Here is an 18,992-nt window from a genome sequence, read left to right as displayed (position 1 = left end):
ATATGTACATTTTTTAAATACTTAGACCCCTCTAATATTAAAAGCTATCAGGAGAGTTTTAACCAGAATTTAAAAAGAGTGTTTATGAAAATAATTGCTTACCCTATAATTAGTATCACCTGTTTTTTGTTTACCCGTCATTTTGTGTGTGGATTTATAGCCCTGTGTTTCAGTCCTTTTCAGTAGCCGAAGTACATTCAGACCATCCCCAGATTACACTCTACAAACCAAAATTATTGTCAAAAATAATGCAGAATATCTCCAGACAATCTCACAAAAACAAGGTATACATACCGACGATTCTACGCCAGAAACAAGAAGAAGTCGACAGATACGATTAAAATGCAATGGATATAACAGACTTGAACAAACCGCTGTCTCACGATCTTCGTAGTAGTGAACGCGCCATAGAGAAATGCACATTTCATACGTATTACATAAGCAGAGAGTCTGTTTTCGTTTCGAATTGTTCTGTTTAAAAGTAGATATTTCAATATAAAAATAGCCTCGTGTCGTGATTATCTATTGTCTACTATATTTAGCCTACTTCTTATTTATTAAATCCAGGCAATTGGTCGATAAAACATTGATTAAAATGTGCTTTCTGTTTTTTTAGGTCTCTGTGAAAAAGCAGTATTTTAGCGCCGCTTTCAGAGCGCGTCACGTCCGTAACGGAGAACTGTCGCATCCATAACATTGTTTTTTCCTCATAAATGCAAACACGAAAAATAAAATAAAATGGATATTTTATGTTCTCTGGAGAGCCAACCCTTCATCCGGTGGCTAGCCTAGGTTTGTGCAGTGTGTATTTCTCTCATATTAAATATAAAATGCATGTGTGTAGACTGATATTTTTCTAATGTCTGGATTCCTTTATTAAGGGAGTATGGATATAAACAGACGTTTCAATATATTGTTATTAAATGCATTTTCTGATAATTTATATTTCATTATATTATATTTTAAGTTTTTTACTGCAAATGTCACGTCCATAACGCTGGAATTGCCCGATTTTAAATAATTTCTCCTCAACTAGTTTTGTGGTGTAGGTCTACGTATTTTATAATGTTGACTTCAAATAATACTAATAGTAATTTAAAGATGTGGTAGCATTGGATCTGGACGGGAAGGATAACTCTGGGAGTTGGAGAGTGTTTCGCGATTCTGCCTTCTCACAGGTTCGTGGATCTGAGTGTCGCGATTTCGGTTTCATATCGCATTAGTAGGCTACAGCCATAATTTTTACTGAGGAAAATGGCAAAAATAGTAACGCACAGTGACTTGGATAAGTAACTTTAATCTGATTACTGGATTGGAAATAGTAACGCGTTAGATTACTCGTTACTGAAAAAAGTGGTCAGATTAGAGTAACACGTTACTAAGTAACGCGTTACCGGCATCACTGATGCTTATTTACTATTTCTTACTCATAACAAAACCCTCCCCGCCTGACGTGGACACGCGTCACCCAGGTGTGGGCCTCGCTAACAGACATCTGTAGAGCTGCAGGCTGGGCGACACCCAACACTTTCGCCAGATTCTATAATCTCCGGGTAGAGCCAGTGTCCTCTCATGTACACTCCACGGATTAGATACGTGCGCTATTTCAATCAGATGAGTGCTCATTCCTCCTACACTGTCGATGCCGTCACCAGAGTGCATACCTGGTTGGTCAGCCCTCGTGATTGGCTAGGTGCTTCCATGTGCATGGTTCCCCGCTTGTGCAACCCCCACATGTGTATTTCCACGGTAAGTCTCCACCGAGCACGTGTTTTCCCTCTGCAAGACCCCTTGCCATCTCGAGGTTAAAATATTCCACCCTGCGGGCTGGATACCTCTGAGCTTCCATATGCATCCTGCTCTCGAGTCATATGTGTATTCTAAGTCCTCCCTGTGTTGAAGGCTGTAGAATGCACTGATTGCAATTACGGTTCTAAATCACCTTAGAGTATTATTACACAATTAATGTCCAGTAACTAGGAGAAGACTGAAGAAGCCAGAGACAAAGATCAAATTCGCTCACTGTATTGATTGATACATTCTCTCACAATCTCAACAAAATATAAATGTCACAATAAAACAGCGTAGGCCTACGCAAAATAACAAACAATAGAAACATAGTCAAAAAGATACAATTATATTAAGAGAGAGGGCAATGAAGTGATGGTAATAATTAAGTGTACTCAGTTTTAATCCCAAGTATTCCAGAGGAAGTCCGATTAATGGAAGAAGGGTGCAGATGTCATCAGAAGTCGATCCTCAGACGAAAGGGCCAATCGCTGCGATGTTCAGTATGTGTGTGTGTTGGGTTTGTGTGACAGGTCAGCCGGACAAAATGTAGATGAACGTGTATGTGTGGTTCTATAATAAACAAACAAACTCAATTAGTTTCTGTTACAACTCTTACAATAGAAATGCTGCATCATTATCACTTCACGTGATTGAACGTGAGAGGCATCACAAACTTGTGATACAGGTATAATATATTGGCTGTTATTTATAACTGAATAAATATCTTATTGATGCATTAAACAGAATATAAAACAATGATTATTAGACAAAATAAATGTAAGATAATCACTTACAGTCTGCAATGACGCACACACGAGTATTCACCACAGAAATCCAACAACCTCAGGAGCGATCACACAACATCAGCCGCCCATCACATATGAAATACCAAACTGCTCACCAGCTATGTTATCGATCTATAACTTTATGGCCTTCTGATGCACCTTAACTCATCTCGTTTGTTCACAATAATAACTCGCGCCACATTTCTTCACTCTTTCTCCATTGCCGTGAATATGCGCTCTTTCTCCATTGCCGCAAATATGCGATCTCTCGCCCTTTCTTACAAAACTCGCGAGACTTCTGATTCAAACCTCGCCCCCTAGGCAAACTCAACACTTGAATTGGTCAATGTAAAACTATAATAATACCATAAACATAAAATAATCATGCCCTTTTGCACACTCCCTATGGGTAGGTGTTGTGTTACATCTTCCACCTGGGATATGCCACCCAGTGTACCTTGGTATTCCTGCTAATCTCCGTGCTAATCTCACGACAGGGAGCTCAGACTTCCACAGGGCACTGGAAGACAGCTGCAGTTGCGTGATTGAATTGGGACCCCCATTCGTCAGTCACTGACGTAACTCGCAGTGACTGAATGAAAGGGAACGTCTCGGTTACGTATGTAACCCTCGTTCCTTGAAGAGGGAGCGGAGACATTATGTCCCCCTGCCACAACCGCTGGCTCGTTTTGTAAGAACTCGAAGGTGATAGGCTTCTAAGCTAAACTCCCATTCGTCAGTCACTGATGTAACGTCTCCGTTCCCTCCTCAGGGAACGAGAGTTACATACTTAACCGAGACGTTCACATCCCTAGATGTAGGTATTAGTCATTGCTTTAAAGAAACTTGACTTGGCAAAATCTTGTTAAAACCAGCAGCTGCAATATAGAAAATTCTGCACATCACATGTTTTTTTATATAACTGAGCCAGAGACAAACCCATACTCCATACATGAGACAAATTTCACTGTGTAGATATGTTGTGAAAGGAGGTGGTTATTAGTGTTTGTCCGCTATTAGTCTGATGATGCCCAAGGTCAGTGCCGTAGATCTCTTACCCTGGAGAATGAACCGTACATGTTTGCTTTCTGTACCACCAATCACAAAGGCAAATGTTTGACAGCTTGTTTGGATGGCATTCAAAATTTGCTTTACTGGATTTAATTTGCATTTTTGTATGGGAAAACAATCCACTGGGTCTGTAAAACTGAGAACATAAGAGAAAGTCAGATGATGACAGGTTTTAAAGGTATATCAGAATCCCTTGAAACAGGGGACGACCTAAGCATGGCACGGGGCCACACTGGTTGCACCGTCCTAAGGACAGCCCTCCCTGTAAAATAAATTGTTATTTTTGAAGGATTGTAGAAGAATTCACTAAAATGAATTGTATTTGTAAGTTGTACATATGAGAGCTTAATCTGGGACCACTACTTTAACCAAACGGAGCACATGAAAAAAAAGTTCCATGCCAGTTTTACCTGCCCACAGTTTCTTTCTTAGAAATATTATGAGGTTTATTTGATTGGTTGAATGCAGTTGATTTGTTTGTTCTGACTGTAAAGGTGTGCTGTGATTGGTCACACCCTCACACTCTTTTGTCATTGGCTGTATGTCAGTTTAAGTAAGAGAGAGTCAGTGCCATCGTTCACAATTCTGGCCTCTACCTCAACTAATCATCGACAAATCACCAAACCTCTTCACTGGAGGAAGATGAAGACGACACTCACTGTGCTGCTAATCCTGGAGCTCTACGGACTCTCCTCCGGCCTCATTAAACAACATTTCTTCGTGAATGAGGATAAGAACTGGCGGGATGCACTACATCACTGCAGAACTTACTTTCATGACCTGTCCACCTTCACCAATGAGAGCGAGGAGCAGCAATTTTTGGAAGATGCAGTCGGTCAAACTTCTAATGCCTGGGTTGGTCTCCATAAAGAATCTGGAGTCTGGAAGTGGACCGGAGGAGAAAAAGCAACACAAATTAGCTGGGATACTAAACAACCTGAAGATGGTGAATGCGCTTTTCTACACGAAGGTCATAAGAAACTGCATGACTTTAAATGCAAGAAGACATATGCCTTCTTCTGTATGACAACGTTTGTTCTGGTGCGGCAGAAAGAGAGCTGGGAAGGAGCTCTGGAATACTGCAGACAACATTATGATGATCTGGCGAGTCTGAGCTCAAAGAACAGGTTGGATTCTGCTTTAGGGAAAATCACACAGGCTGACACTGGATATGTGTGGACTGGTTTACGCTTTCTAGCAGGAGAGTGGAGATGGGTCAATGGAGATGATCTTGACTTTACGGCCTGGGCTCAGACGGGACTGCCCCAGTGTCCTGCCAGAAACCTTCGTTGTGGAGCCCTGGACAAGCAAACAAGGGTCTGGACACACAGAGACTGTGAGGAGAAGCTCAACTTCTTATGTCAGTAGATGGTACGTCACATGCAACTATAATAGATATGGTACCATTAAAATATTTGGGCCATCTTTTTACAGCCGCCCCTCATTTGTTATCGCAACCTATTTAACATCTGTTGAACATTTTCATGATTAATAACGCTATTGATAACTATTTATTGCTATCTTGTATGTAAACCATCTTTCCCCCCCTTTTTTTAAATGACAAACTGGATCACTAGCAGAAGGGATTGGCTCAACAACAATTTCTTCTCCTCACTCAAAGCATTCAACAATCACTCGACAGCTCCACACAACCCTGTTTTACATTTCCTGCTCCACAATTACTGGAAACAAGAAAGTAACCCACTCCTGGTTCACTGCATAAAGCAGTGCGTGCCACTATAAAGTTCCTAGCCTAAAACGAAACGAAACTGATGAAAGTACAAATTTTTGTTTAAATGTGGTTTATTTTATGCATATCTTACACTGTAAAAAGTCGCTCAGTGCTATTGTCCATGAGACTTATTTTTTTTAACTATATTTATTCCATTAAATTAATTTATTTTTATTTCTTTGTTTTTTTGAGTTATTGATAAGTAAAAAGTGTGAATATTTTCGTAACTTAATATTTTCTATAATAAAATTAGGTTCATTGGACTTCACCATAAATTGATTTTACAAAACTCATTTTAAAAGTTTATATCAGACGTAAAAAAACGACCCCGCCCACCTGCAGCAACGGAAAGTTCAAGCCCGCGGGCAAATCCTTCACTCTCGTTCCAGGACAGAAGCTTATTCGAACACTGAGCCATGTAAGTAACTTTTTGTATTTTTTAAAGTTAGATGTTAGCCTAATTAACGTGTTTATGTTGTACAATCTGCAAAACCATTGCTCTGTTTCTTACAAACTTTTGCGACCGTCGGTCGCCATTTTTAATGTGCTCTCAAACAGCTCGAAAGTAGCAGCTAACTTGAGCCACATAATGTTAACGTTAGCAGCTAACTGTTAGTGTATAAATCGATGTGTGTGCGTTGTATAAGTAATGTTGTCTTTGTGTGATAGTTTAATTTTTCAAATGTGTTTGTAAGTTTGCCAGTGAACTGAGAGTGCAGTGTTAATTTCATTTTTCAAACATTTTTTCACAGACAAAAACGAGACCATAACTAACACGTTAAATTAAAACCTACAAATAATGGCAAATAAAAACGTTAATGTTAGGGAGAAACTATTAGGGAAGAGATCCATTCAGAACTGATTTGCGTTTGTGGTAGATGCGTAATGTTAGGCCTACATTTTGTAACGTAGCCTACTGATTTACCTGACTGAACAGGAGTTGGCATGCGCTTGATGCATGTCAATCGTTCAAAAAAACGTCTGGGAGAAAGAGAAGAGCAGAAATATAGATAATCTGAATAAGAGTGACGACGCGAAAGAGGTTCTCTTACGTAGAGTTCTCTCGTACTGCGTCGAAGAACGCTACGGGAAAGATATTTCTTTGTCGAGATTGAAGCCTAAAATTAATCCTTAATTTTGTAATAATGTAAAACGCTTTTCTGAAGCATACAACCTAGGCGGAGCAATACAGCTCACCCATTGGCTGCTCTGCCAGAAAAGCACAGCCTATGCGAGGCCAGGACGCTGACCAATGAGGGCGCTTCGCGCCCTTCTGCGTCACCTCCCGCCCAAACAGGCGTGGCCTAGGCCTATAAATACGAGCATAGCTGTCTAACACGCCGATTTTCTAAAATTCAACGAAGCTGCACGCATCGCTGGATTGGATTCGAGCCGCCACAGCCGTTTGGAACAAGCACCTCAGCAGGACGAGCCCTTACCTGAAGCCGCTGGTCTTCGCCGCCTTCAGCCGCCGTTCCCTGCTGCGCTTCTCCGGCGTGGAATATCCTTTACATTATGTGTGTGTGTTTTGTGTGTGTGTTCGCCGTCGCGACACACAGTTTTTCCACCACTAGAGAGCCGAGCGTCTTTTTCAAGATGCCTCGCACCTCCTGTGGCTCGTGTAGAGCCCCGCTCAGCGACAGGGACCACGTGCTGTGTTTCCTGCCTGTGAGTATCACGCAGCTTCAGCTCTCGTCGATGGCGGCTGCCATCGCTGTAATTTGATGCCTACGGTGACTCTGCGGACTCGCCTGGCGTTCATTTACTGAAGCTGCATCTTTTCCGCCTGCTGTAGTGCCGCGCCGTGAAAAGCGCCGTGCTTAGCAGAGCCCGGAACCTCCCTTCACCACGAGGTGCTCGCCGCTGCTGCCGCCAGCTTCTCCGCCCGCTTCGCTGGACTCTATGATCGACGGACAATGGCCGCTGTGTGCCGCCGCGTCCGTCATGAACGAGGAAGGTGAAGCCGCGTCTGTGGAGGAAGACTGCTTTTCTCTCCCGCTTCGGATGGGCGAGCTCCGAGGATCTCCCCTCCCCCGCCGCTCATGAGCGTCGACGGAGAAAGACCAGCATCGATGCGCTTACCGGCTGGATGGCTGTTTTTCTGCAGAGGAACGTACGTTACCGTCCTCACGACCCGCGCCCTTTTCTTCCTGAATTCACGGAGAAAGCGCGGAGTCCCGGAAAGCCCCGTCTTTAGCCAGGATGCGCACTTCTGCTTCGAGGGAAGCTACAGTGTTAAAATCCCGCCGCGGCCGGATTTCACTAAAATGTCTCGCTCGCACAGTCCCAACATACGCGACCGTGCCAGTGTATTTTGCAGTCACCAAATCAGCATCAATGCTCGTTTGCCTGCACACAAACGCCGTTTTCACGACGCCCCAGGTAAATCTGAAAATGTATTTTCTGGTGTCCCGGCCACGGCCGATGGTGTAATGTGTGTATCCGTAATGCCCACGACTCAGTGCCCATTCATACACACAAGCACAGCCCTGCACAATACAGGGCTTGCACACATAAAATCGATTCGTGTCGATTGTGCAATACATGTAAGTTAGTGAACGTGCCCGCTTTTTAGTGCCCACAATCACTACACACTGCATGTCCCGTGGTTTCTGTAAAAACGAAACGAATGCACGGTCAGTCGGTTCTGATAGACAGTACTCTCTGTGCTACACGGTGTCCCGGCCACAGCCGATGATGTAATGTGTGTAACTGCAATGCCCACGACCCAGTGCCCATTCATACACACAAGCACAGCCCCACACAATACATTGTGCACTATATGTAGTGAGCGTGCCCGCTTTCAAGTGCCCACAATCACTACAAGCTACATGTCAACATGGTTTCTACGGAGCTCGCACCGCGTGCTCTCTCTCTCTCTCTCTCAGCTGAGAGAGCTGAGCGCGCGCGCGGGCTGCCCGCTCGATAAGCGCGCCCCCGCATCACGCCATGTTACAGCACACGACTGCTCTCGTGTCGCCGCCATTTCGCGACCAGAGCCCGGTTTTTCAACCCGTGCAAGCACAGCCCCGTACAACACAGGGTCTGCACACATAAAAAACGACTCAGGTCGTTTGTACTTTACATGTAGTGAGCGTGCCCACTGTCAAGTGCCCACAACCACTACACACTGCACGTTCCGCGGTTTTCTGTAAAAACGAAACCAACGGACGATCAGTCAGTTCACAAACACAGTATTCCCGGTGTTATAAATGTGCCCGCTACCACGCGCCCACATTTATTCACAAATATACGAGCCCTACGGGCAGCCCCGTTCAACACAGGGTTTGCACACTTAAAATCGACTCAGTCGATTGTGCTTTACATGTAGTAAGCGTGTCCACTGCCAAGTGCCCACAACCACTACACACTGCACGTTCCGCGGTTTCTGTATAAACGGAACTAACGAACGGTCAGTCAATACACAAACACAGTGTCCCCGGTGTTATAAATGTGCCCGCCACCAAGCGCCCACGTTTATTCACAAGCATAACGAGCCCTACGGGACTCGTCCCGCGCACTCTCTCTCGACACAGAGTCGAGCGCGCGCGGGACGCATACTGTGTTAAACATGTCCCCCGCCTCAGACGCCACGGCGTCCATGTTACAGCACACGGTTGCTCTCGTGTCGCCGCCATTTCGCGACCAGGGCCCAGATTACATTCAACCCCTAGTCACACGTGCACATGCATGGGAAAGACTTCCCGGGGTCTCAGAATGGGTGCTAGAGACTATAAAAAGAGGCTATTCGCTACAGTTTCATCGACGCCCTCCCCGTTTCACGGGAAAAGTCGAAACCACGGTAAAAACAGAAGTAGCACGTCTACTTCGAGCCGAAATAGCGAAGCTATTGAGCAAAGGGGCCATAGAGCCTTTATCTCAAGCTCAGAGCGAAGGGGGTCTGTACAGCAGATATTTCCTGGTACCGAAGAAAGACGGGGGTCTCAGACCCATTTTAGATCTAAGGCGTCTGAACAAAACGCTAACAAAGCGGAAGTTCAGAATGCTCACGACCAGAAAAATCCTCGCGCAAATTCGCCGAGGAGACTGGTTTATGGCGATAGATCTGAAAGACGCGTATTTTCACATACAAATTGCGTCACGTCACAGGCGATTTTTGAGATTCGCCTTCGAGGGCCGGGCATATCAGTACACAGTCCTGCCATTCGGCCTATCCCTAGCACCTCGTACATTTACAGTGTGCATGGACGCGGCGCTGGCACCCCTGAGACTCCGAGGCGTTCGAATTCTGAACTATTTGGACGATTGGCTGATTCTAGCTCAATCGCCGTCAGAACTCGCTCACCACAAGACACTAATACTCGATCACCTCGAGTGCTTAGGTCTGAGAGTCAATTGGGAGAAAAGTTCACTGTTTCCCAGTCAAAGGATCTCCTTTTTAGGACTGGATCTGAACTCACTGTCTATGACAGCACGCCTGTCATCACAGCGCAGGCGAAATACCCTGCAAATGGCGAAATCCTTCCGCAGCGGCCACATAGTGCCGCTCAGGAGATTTCAGAAAATGCTGGGCCTCATGGCCTCAGCCTCTACAGTGCTGCAGTTGGGCCTGCTGCGCATGCGCCCACTACAGTTCTGGTTGAGAACGCGCGTACCGCGCCGAGCATGGTTACACGGTCGTTATCGCCTCAAGGTCACTCAGGAATGCATTTCAGCCCTGACACCATGGAGAGCGTCAGACTGGTACCGGTCAGGTGTAAGCCTGGGGACTTCCTCGAGCCTGAAGGTGGTGTCCACGGACGCGTCCACCTCAGGCTGGGGAGCACTGCTCGACGGCAGACCGCTCTTTGGCCAATGGGCAGAGCGAGCCAAACTACCGCACATAAACTGCCTGGAAATGATGGCGGTGGACTTTGCGCTGAGGCGCTTCTGTCCCCGGATAAAAGGACACCACGTCCTGGTCCGCTCGGACAACGTGTCGGTAGTAGCCTACATAAACCACCAGGGTGGCCTGAGGTCCCGAAACCTATTCAGGTTAGCGGAACGCATACTGGTGTGGGCCCAGCACAACCTGCGCTCGTTAAGAGCAATACACGTGCCAGGCCACTTGAACGTAGGCCCGGACAGACTCTCACGGAACAATGTTCCTACGGGAGAGTGGTCCCTACACACACAGACAGTGCGTCTGCTGTGGAAAAGGGTTCGGCAGAGCGGAAATAGACCTGTTTGCAAACCAGGAAAACGCTCACTGCCCAGAATTCTTTTCAAAGAGCACGAACGCGCTGGCCAGAGTCTGGCCCCGCCGTCCGCTCTATGCTTTTCCTCCTGTCTCACTCCTGCCTCAAGTGCTGGAGCGTATCAAGGAGAGCGGATGCTCAGTACTACTGGTTGCTCCATACTGGACGAATCAGACCTGGTTCCCAGCTTTGATGCGACTGAAAAGTACTGCCCCGTGGCCGATTCCAGTGAGGAGAGACCTCCTCTCACAGGCCAAGGGCGCGATTCTGCATCCTCACCCCGAGCTTTGGTCCCTACACGTATGGGCCATAAACGGGTACCCGCTAACCTCCCAAGAGGAGTGTTAGACACGATCGAGCAAGCTAGGGCTCCGTCTACTAGACGGCTCTACGCTTCCAAATGGTCGGTGTTCTCTGGATGGTGTTCAGATCAAGGTCTGTCACCACTTCAGTGTGGAGAACCGGAGATTCTCTCCTTCTTGCAAGAGCTATTGGATAAGGGAAGAACCCCATCCACGCTCAAAGTCTATGTGGCTGCCATATCAGCGTTCGTTAATCCAACGCTTGGCCGTTCACTAGGCAGGAACGACCTGGTGGTCCGCTTCCTTAGAGGCGCCAGGAGGTTAAACCCTCCAAGGCCTCCCCTCAGTCCCCGTTTGGGACCTTTCTACAGTGTTGAACGCTATGAAAGGGGCCCCTTTCGAGCCTATTCACTCAGTTGACATGAAACACCTGTCTTTCAAGACCGTGTTTCTTTTGGCTCTCGCTTCACTGAAGCGTGTGGGAGACTTGCAAGCGCTCTCAGTGAGAGCTTCTTGTATGGAGTTCGGGCCAAACGACTCTGTAGTCGTATTGAAACCGAAGCATGGGTACGTGCCTAAGTCCCTCAACACACCGTTCAGGGCTCAGGTCATCTCCCTGTCGGCCCTGCCGGCCTCAGAGGACGGAAATAGCTCCCTTTTCCCGGTCAGGGCATTAAGAGCTTACGTGTCCCGCTCCGCTGTTTTTCGACAGACGGAGCAGCTCTTTGTTTCGTTCAGCGGACGCTCCAAGGGGCGAGCCGCGACGAAACAGAGTCTGTCTCGATGGGTAGTGGACGCCATTGCGCTAGCCTACGCATCTAGAGGTTTGGAATGCCCTTTGGGCGTCAGAGCACATTCCACGAGAGGCATGGCCTCTTCATGGGCTTGGTATAGCGGAATCTCGTTACAAGATATCTGTATGGCGGCAGGCTGGGCCTCCCCGTCTACATTTATTAGGTTCTATAACCTAGAGGTTCCTGCGTTGCAGGCTAAACTGCTCTCGGTCTAGAAGACTATGTGTAAGTGTTCCTGCCCCGCGCTGCGGCCCAGGTCACTTCAATGTTTAAAATGTATAAGTGTTCCTGCCCCGCGCTGCGGCCCAGGTCACTTCAATGTTAATATGTATAAGTGTTCCTGCCCCGCGCTGCGGCCCAGGTCACTTCAATGTTTAAGCATCACTCACTGACAATGTGTCCCATGAGCATGCTATTACCCCTCATATATATCTATATTTACATATATATGCTGTTATGCCTTAAGAGGCACTACTATAAAGGGATGATGCTAATTTAGCCGCTCTCCCTATACTTCTTGGGGTAGGCACTTGTATACCAGGGCGCGCGCGCCCTTAGGTGTCTGTGTCGGTCCAAGAGCACGCACGGCGTTTTACATGGGGTTCCCGTAGCGTTCTTCGACGCAGTACGAGAGAACTCTACGTAAGAGAACGTACTCGGTTACTAACGTAACCTCGGTTCTCTCTAGAAGAGGGAACGAGTACTGTAGTGGTGTCAACAATAATCGATTCGGCGATGCATCGCAATGCGGGATATGCACGATTCAGCATCGATACGGCAAAGTGCCATAATCGATTATGTCACTGTTTATTTTTTGGCCTTGAGTTGGACAATAAAGTTGTGAAGTTTATTACTTCCGTGGGCTTAACAACAACAACAATCAAGACGGCTGAGGCGGAGGGAGATGACCGCGATAGACGAGTAATTAAAAACGCACTCAAAGCTTGGAAAGCGGACATCTGGGCACATTTCGGATTCTACGAAGAACGGGAAACTAGACAAGACGAGGCTGAACACAGGAGCGCAGCTTCGCGGCTGAGACACGAATAGACTATTAACATAAAGCTTTTACTCTTAAACACAAAAGGCACGTCCATTTGAATAAAACAATTATATTTATTAAACAAACCAGATCAAGAGCAAAAACGAAATAAAGTGCATAACTGAAAAATAAAGCATAGAGGCAAAACGAATACAAACAGTGGCACTGCGCATTAGGGTCCAATCATTTTTTCCCGTCTTCTAAAAAAAAAATGCTGCTACACTGCCGATGTCTTTGTTGACATGGTAGAGGAGGACTGACTATGAATTAAACGCTCTCAATTAAATAAATAATATTCAGCAAACCTTCTAGTAGCCTACTTTCTTCAATCTGTCTCTCTTCTCCGGTGGGTTGGGCTAATCCAAAAGAAGTGAAAACAAGGGGGGTGTTCTGAAGACAGACTGTTACCTGTGAAACAGGGGTGCTCTGAAAACACCCCCATTAGCAATTAGTGCTTTCCACCTGATGAAATGAACGCGCAAAACGAATGAAATGAACGCGCAAAACTGACGAAATGAACGCGGCAAAACTGATGAAATGAACGCGGCAAAACTGACGAAATGAACGCGGCAAAACTGACGAAATGAACGCGGCAAAACTGATGAAATGAACGCGGCAAAACTGATGAAATGAACGCGGCAAAACTGATGAAATGAACGCAGCAAAACTGATGAAATGAACGCAGCAAAACGGATTAAATGAACGCGGCAAAACTGATGAAATGAACGCGGCAAAACTGATGAAATGAACGCGGCAAAACTGATGAAATGAACGCGGCAAAAAATCGACCAATCAGAATTTTTGTCAAGCCAGAACGTATCGACCAACAATCGACTAATCGACTGGGAGATTACAGCCCTTGAAAGCAGTGATTTATGTTTTCTTTTTCAGGTTTGAAAATGGCATATACAATACCCTGTACCATTCAATTTTATTTTGTTTAATAATGACATTTATGTCGAAGATACAGGAGAGTGATAATACACACATAGCAGCCAATAAAATCTGTTGTTCAATATATGACTGCTTGTATTGCCTCATGACTGATGATAAATTTGCCTTGTGTGCAGTAGAATTTTGATGCATCGCAATGCATCGTAGAATCGAATTGAATCGAATCGTTACCTGGTGAATCGTAATCGAATCGAATTGTGAGGGCAGTGCCAATGCACACCCCTAGAGTACTGCGTCTCATGGCCGTGCGTGTCCGCGCTGCATCGCTTCATTGACGAAAATCGGCGTGTTAGACAGCTATGCTCGTATTTATAGGCCTAGGCCACGCCTGTTTGGGCGGGAGGTGACGCAGAAGGGCGCGAAGCGCCCTCATTGGTCAGCGTCCTGGCCTCGCATAGGCTGTGCTTTTCTGGCAGAGCAGCCAATGGGTGAGCTGTATTGCTCCGCCTAGGTTGTATGCTTCAGAAAAGCGTTTTACATTATTACAAAATTAAGGATTAATTTTAGGCTTCAATCTCGACAAAGAAATATCTTTCCCGTAGCGTTCTTCGACGCAGTACTCGTTCCCTCTTCTAGAGAGAACCGAGGTTACGTTAGTAACCGAGTACGTTTTCCTGTGCGCTCACGTGCAGCCCTGCATATAGACTGCTAACTTAACGTTATATAGCCCGCGAGGACTGAATTTAACTCTTTCATGTCTGAATGGATTAAAAACACAACATTATTTCTTAGTGTATACTTCACTTAATATTATTCAAACAACATAATAAAAATAGAAAAGCATTCATTGCTCTTTAATAGCTTTTATAAGGATTACTTGTATTTAGTTTATACAAATATGTCTGCTTGAAAGAATAAAGAATCATGTAGGCTATGTTAGACTGAATAATAATAATAATCATTAATAGACTGTTCTACTTTTAGAAGTGTTTTTTTAAAGATATAATTTTGTCACAATGCTAAATCTGTGTCTGTATTGCATGGTCAAACTTAAAATAAATATTCATATTAACAGGTTGATAGATTATCTATTATGGGTTTGTAAATGGAAACATTTTAGAAAAAAAATGTAGATTAATGCATTACAAGTTAACTTAATTAGTTGAACTAAAGCTTATCTTGTTCAGAAGGCTAATCTTCACTTGTATTTTAAGTTTTTTTTTTTTAAGGGCTTGCATTATAGTTGTATGACTAATATTTGTTTTTTCTTTTCCCTTTTAACAGATGGGATGGCCCTGTAAATTGTGCCGTACTGTGGTACAAAGAAAGAGGGACATTTTTAAACATTATAGACTGCGTGGGACCTTTGGACACAGCCATTCCTTGCCTTGTATTCATATAGATTGCCCATGTTCTTTTAAATCCTGGAGTTCCTTCCGCTCTCACCTCTCAAGATACCATCCAGAAGCTAAATCCCACAATTCACCAGAAGTAAGTCTTTCATTTACCTGTCCTCTGTGTCAAAACCCTGGATATCACAATGAAAAGGAGTGAATTTATCAACAAAAATAATTTATTCATTTTTGTTCTGTTAACTAGGACCCAAGTGCCACTGCTGTAAAAAAGAGAGATGTCACTCTGAGATGCCTCTTTGAATATATGGGAGAGAGTGCACAGGAGCTCATCTCTGATTACTGTGTAAGTATTGGCTCAGTCTGGTGAACAGGTTTAAATTGTGCTGACTGTTAATGTAAACTAACTGAACCAACATTTGGCTGGTAATGGTAGAGTATTTGTTTTTCATAAACAAATCAGATTGTCTTATATATATTTGTTTTATCTCAAAGGGGGCTGTAGAGACAACTGTTCATGATGACCTGAAAATGAAAAATTTCAGCATTTATGTCTGCCGTGAGCCAGATGCAGTAGGAGTCATCCTTGAGGGAATTCCAGTCCTTTCTAATCTCGGAAATCTGGCCAGAGCATGCTGCTTACTGCTTGGGTTGACATATGCCCTTAATCTCGAGTATCCACCGAAGCTTTGCAAAACATTTGAGGTGTTCCAAAGACTTTTCGTGGGACTTGACACACTGCGCCCAAAACCAAGCCCAAAGTTCATGACTTTGAAAAATAAAGTGAAAATGTTCTTTCAAAACTGGTCAGTTGGTGGGATCAGTGTAATATTTGAGTAAGAATGTTTCTAAATAACAAACTATGTGAAGGTGTCATGTTATTGTATAATGCTAAGTTGTACTGTAGGTCAGATGCTCATGCTTGTGACCTGTAAAGTAAGTTAGTGTTAAAATGTTTATATATTATTATATTTAAAATATGTACACACTACTGTGAAGGTGTTTTACAAAACAGCAGTTCATGATTGTTTTAATGCATGAGTACAGATGTTACTTTATACTGTCCAGCTAATTTCAACTGTTTAGAAATATTAAACTGTTTTAATATGTACACCGTAAAAACACTGAAGCACTTTATTGGCTGATTCAGATGTTACTGATTGTTTACATTGTGCAGCTAATTGGTACTGTTAATAAATGTTGAAAATTAACAGTCTGAACTAATTATTTGGGTTTACACTTTCAAAACCAAGAGCAAATTGGTTAAAACTAATAAAACAGAAGACATTAACAAGTATGTTTTTATTTAAATTTTACCTAATTTAATTAAGTCTGTATAAAATGCAGATCTGTTTTTTTACTTTGATTGTACTTAATTTATTGGCTTTTTCTTAAAATGCTACTTAATAATATGTTTTTTTATTAATTCGAAAATATTAGTTTGTCCTTACTCAAAATATCAGTTAGTTCAATAAACTTACAAAAAGTAGTTGGAAAATGTTGTCTTAATTTTATTGAGTTAGATTCAAGTAACAGTTTTAACAGTGTATGAGTACAAAAATGGTTCATGTTCTTTTGTTTTATAACTTTACAGAAGTGTGTATGTATGTATATGTATATGTATATGTATGTGTATGTATATATATATATATCAAAATAAATAAAACTTTAGTAGTGGTTGTGTTTAGAGGAGTTGTACAGAGTGTGACATATTTTACTTCTTTACTTTTTTCTTTATTTATTTGAAAATGTTAAATTGATCATTTAAATTCCATTCAGGAATGAAATTTAAATTTCATTCAAACTGTAGTTTCCTGAAGCAGACATGATTTAATCACAAAGGAAATCTATCTTGTTTCTTATTTTTAATAACACATAGTTTATTTGAATTATTATGCATTATAATCTCACTTTTAAATGTTTTTATGGCATATCTATTCACTGTATACTATGCATTTCAGATTGCAATGTAATGTTAGTCAATGGCCATTTCTAGAGTCAGTTTTAAGTAGTGTCTCTCTCTTATATCTGTCACGGGCTAGAAATTACAGAAATACTTAGGCTTCTCAGAAATACCAAAAACAAGGACAGAAAAAACAGTAAATAGCGACGACGACAGACAACAGGACAGGACTAAACACAGGGCTTAAATACAAATAAAAGGGAGGAAGAAACTAACTTGACATGGGACAGAGGAAGACTGAAGTAATGAACAAACTGAAAGCAAACCACAATGAAAACTGAATGAAAAACAGAGCATACATTCCACAGTTGACCAATCAGAATCGAGTATTTAAGAAGCAAGTAATCTTAGAGAATTAAGTTAACTTGAACTTGGATGATTTTCCTAGACAGTTTTCTAATCAACATCTGAATAGAAGAATCCATATAGTCAATTAATGTATATTGATAGATATACTGACATGATGATGATAAAATTATTTTGATTTGAGGAAACTACTGTATAGCTTTAAGTGTTTTACTTCATTTAGCAATGTTGGAATTATATTGTATAGGACCTATTTATTTAGCATTTAATTAAAGCCCACCCCTTATATCCTCCATGAAAGGGGCTGCCTGGATCACGAAAGCTTTGTGTATACCATTTCATGGCTCAGCATGTCATTTTGTTAAATAAATAGGCTATTTTTATCAAGACAACCATGCATTTTTGTCATCTGTTGGGGACATTTTGTTTATAATATTTCTCAGAGACTCCACAAATCACGGCAGTAAATATATCTTAATAGAGAGAGATCTTTAATAGCTTTTATAGAGATCTTTTTTTAGGTTTGGCCACACCAATGTCACTTTTTCCATTTTCTTTAAATGTATAAAATGTCACAATTCTGCACATTTAACGAAAAGACAAACATTTGGTATATTATTTTGAATTTGTTTTTAATATTTGATTGGTTCTTGAGTTTTAAAAGCAGAATTTCCTTTAACAAGAAAGACCCTGATTTCTTCAGTGTTTTTGCCTATTGAGTGATAGATGAGTAAAACATAACCACATTTATGAAAGGAGTCCTGTTCCGGAGTGCTAAAAAAACACTTTTATACTTGAATACTTTTGTGTTTTAAAGTGTTAAAATATGAAACTAAATTTAACATTTATATACATCTTTATCGTATACAAATTTATTTATTTATAAACGTCCTGATATCCTCCTAAAGAACATTGAATATAATCATTGTGGTATTTTTCCTTTACCAAAATTGCAAACCATTTTATGTGCTGGGTAAAGGTGTAGCTGAGTTATATTTCAGCATGTCTCTGCTTCACCTCCAGCAGGGGGCAGAGCTGCACCACGCTACAATTTCAACTCCAATTCTGAGACAAATATGGAAATGATGCACGTCTAGCTTTTCCAAGCCTTGCTTGTATGTCACTTTGTGCTGCGTTATCCTTGCTGACGACACTTCCTAGGTAGGCCTATGTAAAATTGTTGACAAGGGTTCATTATTGTTTATTGACAGTGATTGGTGCATTGGAAGTAACCCTCACTGGGTCTTTGATCAAGACATTTGATGTTTCCCTCGTTAAAAAACATTGTTCCTTTCATCTGAGTTTCATGAGATTTTGTGACTTTTGTCACATTATCTAACACACAGACAGACACACACACACACACACACACACACACACACACACACACACACACACACACACACACACACACACACACACACACACACACACAGAGAGAATTTGTATAGAATTTGGCAAACAAAATCAGTTACATAAACAGAACATATACAAATATGAAGGGGTGACACACACACACACACACACACACACACACACACACACACACACACACGCGCGTTCATTTCTGCTAACTGTTAATAGTTTTATTTAACGGTTTTAATTAATTCTTATTCTATTGTTAGTGATTTTTTAAATTTGGTTTATTGAAATAATTTTTTTTTATACAATCTGATTAGTTTTTTTTAGCTGCATTTTAGTTATGTTTTTGCACATGTATATGCCATTATTGCAAGAACAAACAAACAACAACAACAAATTA

General features: G+C 42.6%; 1 long non-coding RNA gene across 1 annotated transcript; it reads left to right on the top strand.

Moving 5' to 3' along the window:
* The first annotated feature begins 5,697 nt into the window (after nt 1–5,697).
* Nucleotides 5,698–16,229, top strand: LOC307001797. Its single transcript, XR_013798326.1, has 4 exons — nt 5,698–5,797; nt 14,894–15,100; nt 15,209–15,307; nt 15,457–16,229. It is a non-coding gene; the product is annotated as an uncharacterized lncRNA (long non-coding RNA).
* The last annotated feature ends 2,763 nt before the right edge of the window (nt 16,230–18,992 follow it).

This window comes from Phoxinus phoxinus (genome assembly GCF_949152265.1).
Source record: "Phoxinus phoxinus genome assembly, chromosome: 7".
Taxonomy (NCBI): Eukaryota; Metazoa; Chordata; class Actinopteri; order Cypriniformes; family Leuciscidae; genus Phoxinus; species Phoxinus phoxinus.
This window is presented reverse-complemented; position numbering and strand designations above follow the sequence as displayed.